Source organism: Rhagoletis pomonella, unplaced genomic scaffold (assembly GCF_013731165.1).
Source record: "Rhagoletis pomonella isolate Grant_MI unplaced genomic scaffold, Rhpom_1.0 Rhpom_scaffold_00001, whole genome shotgun sequence".
NCBI lineage: Eukaryota > Metazoa > Arthropoda > Insecta > Diptera > Tephritidae > Rhagoletis > Rhagoletis pomonella.
Genome location: NW_023458555.1, coordinates 115,511,666 through 115,515,260, shown reverse-complemented (window position 1 = coordinate 115,515,260; position 3,595 = coordinate 115,511,666).

The window sequence follows — 3,595 nt, the reverse complement described above, 5'->3', positions numbered from 1 at the left end:
TTTTTTCACGGAGCCCTTGCCTGGTGGAACTCACTAGAAAAGGCTAACCTTGTAAAACAACAGACAGAATAGTCGCAGCATGAACTGCTATCGGGCTCAGGGAAACCGAGTGGTAACACCCTGGGGTTCTTAGGGGATTTGGCTTCGCCCTGAACAGCGCTTCCGAAATAGCTTCCAGAAGCTTCTTTTCTACCTACATTCTCTCAAGAGGTTTCTTCTTCCGAAAACTCTCCACCAAAACTATGTTCAGGCTTTCCGGTGGAAATAGCTGCCATCAAGGAAGTGGTAGACTCACTCCTAAAGGGTGCGATGGTGCTCTCGAAATCGGTAAAATAATATCTCACTTCTCTATTAATCGCTTCGGAGTACTTCTTACTAAGGCTAGGTTATGTGAAATCACAGGAAACTGCGTGGCTGATGACCTGGCGTCGGAAAGGCACCCTGAAAACGTTATGCCCAGATAAGAAGTAGCCGGGGACGCCTCTGTCCTCCTGCGGTACACTCTTGGATGGTTGAGCCTAGTATTAGCTCGGAGAGCGCGTACTTCGTTTTCGCGATATTGAAATGCCTAATAAAATGGACAAAAGAAAGCAATGCTCCTTTTGTGATATAAAAGGGGAAAATAAGACGTTTGTTTGCAACAGCAAGTTATTATAGGGCACTTTAAAACACTTTTTGCAGCGCAAGACACGGTGGCCCATCGTTACCTCTTAAAGGTGCCGAAAAACACGTTACCTCCCAAGGGCTAGTGATGAGGGCTCTAACAGGCCATTGTGCGATTAGTATTCACGCGGTAAGACTAGGAATTTCAACTGATCCTTTTGGTATCAGCAGTCAAGAGGATGGTGAGGTGGAATAACCTCCACACTTCCTTTTAGGCTATCAAACCTTCGGAAGGCAAAGAGGGAAGAATTTTGGCTCGCACTTCTTAACTAACACTGAGCTCTCAGGGATCGAAATTAGTCGCTTTAGAAATTTGGTAATCGGCTCGCGGCGTTTCTCTTAATTGTCCAAGTGTGTCCCTTGCCTAGGGCAACCACTTGAACCTAACCCAACCTCACCTGTACTTCTTTGAGCTATGCAATAGTTGGTCACATTAGGCATATACCAATAAAGTGATAGATACGCTCCACTTCCCCCAAATTACAAACTGGGTAAATTTCCGAAGAAACGTTTTTAAAAGGTCTTGCGGCGAGGTTAAGGAGACCCGCTCTAGCGCGGAAAATCAAACTTGAGATAATGGAACATGCTGTTAATGAAAAACATATTTTTGTAGATTTTTTAAAGGTCATTTAGAGGTCGCGACCTGTCGATTTAGGTCGGAAAATACGATTTTGTAGATTTAAGAGTTTTTGAATGACTATTTTTGATTCGATTTCAAAGATCGAATACGATCTGAGAAGAGGATATATAATATTTTAAAATGAAATATAATAATCTATTGCCGGACTTGGCTTGTTGGGATTTTTATGGGGTAAAATAAAATTTTTTTTTTTTAATTTTGACCATCGATAATTTCCACAATTTCAGCATATGTACCAGTATCTAAAATTACTTCTATTTTAAAATAAACTGACACCTCTTTTATTGCAATCGCATAAAAGTTGTCGAATTTAGGCGACTTTTCTTAAATACGGCCTTGAATATATATGTGTTTATCAGGGTTGTTGCGAATATTCTCATTGGCATTCGCAACCGCGTTCGCTTTCACATTTTTTACGAGTTAAACTTAGCCAAATATTTTTTTTTCCGAAATAAAAGTAATTTCCTGATAATGAACAAAGAGCTTATCCACATTAAACAAATATGATATCATATGAAAGAGGACTGAAATGTTATTTAACTGTTATTTTCTGTCCCTGGAATATTGTGAAAGTGCACTGATATAACGTATATCTGGCCAGTCAGAGAATAAAGGATTAAAAATGAATTACAAAAACAAAAAACGAAAAACGCTGATGACGTTGCAGGTTCTCCAAACTCAGAAACAACCAAAAGAATGAGAATGAAGAATTCTTTGGAAAACAACGGTGTTTAAAGAACGACCTTGCCATGATAGTAGATTGTGAAGATGAAAGTCAGGAGAATACATCCCAAATTTGCAGCCCCGATGCAATTCTCATAAAGGAATTATTGCACCGCAATGAAAAAAAAAAATAGTATAACTCAAAGTTCTCTCAACTGGTACAGCGTCAATCGAAAAGAATTTACAATTTTGTCAAATTTCAAGTTTTTCAAGTTTATTTAGTGGCGCAGGTTTGATTTGCGATACTTTAAGAAACAGGCTGTAACCCGAAAAGGCAACAACATTACTTTTTAATAAAAAGTTTTTATTAAATACAATGTTCAAAATTTTAAATTCAAGTACGAAAAAAAAAATTATTAAAAATTAATAACCTTAACAATTTTTTATTTACCTAACTCACCTAATTCACTCACCTAAATTATTTATTAAAAATACTTGACATCCGCATTCGCATCCGCATACGCGGATGTTAGCTTTTAAATATTCGCATCCGCATTCGCATCCGCGGATGTCTAAAATTCCACATTCGCAACATCCCTGGTGTGTATGCACCTGACTTTAAGATTTTTTGAGCAGTGTGACTAAGGAATTCATTAATATTTATTTAAAACTAGCATACCCGGCGAACTTCGTCCAGCTCAAAATTAATTTTTTTATTCAAACATTTGGTCCAACGTTTTCGCCAGCAGTTCACGTTCACGTTTGGTTTTGTGGACGACACAAGGCATATCCTCCATTGCCGTCTTAAATAACCTCACGAAAGCGTTATACCGGGAAGAAGTCCTTGCGGCTCGATAGTGAATCTTCCTTGAATCTGTATAATATAGTTGGTGGCAATTTCTAAACTGGTGAGTATCATTGATCCACATTCTGCCTAGAGCCCGTGAAGCCGCAATGGTTCTGATGGTGATTCAACGGGAGTAATTTGATTTTGATCCCTGGTGCCTTCGAATCGACGATTTTTAGCAACAACTCTGCTCCAGCGCCACTAAAAATTATCATTAAAATGGAAAGAATAAGTCTTTTACATACTGACACTCTTCGGCATTTTTTCCCATACAAAAAAAACTATCACGCATTCGTTAAACAGAGAAAATTCGCAACATCATCAGTGAAAAAAATTCTCAAAAATCAACGATAACTTATAGCTATTTAAAACTTGCACTTTATGATACTGCAATTGCAAAATGAACTATATTTCTATAAAGAATTAACAAAAAAATTTATCATGAAAAAGAAAAAAAACACTGTATTCTGGGTGTATATATTTACAGATAGGTAAAAGTTTCAATATGTTTGGAAAGCGCCACGCTCCAAAATTTCTATACCAATTTCCAGGAAACTACCACAAATACTTTCAGAGATATACGGTATGAAAAATTCGATATGTATGGGTGATGCCACGCTCCCTTAATATATCGAAAGTCTGCAGTAGGTGTCCAAAATTTCAAAAAATACATACAGCCGTTCGCGAGATCACCTCTTATAAAAAGAAGGAGCTTCTATTTATATAATTAGTGTAAGTAACACAGGGCAACACCGTTTTTGATGCGGCAAATGTTGAAGCTG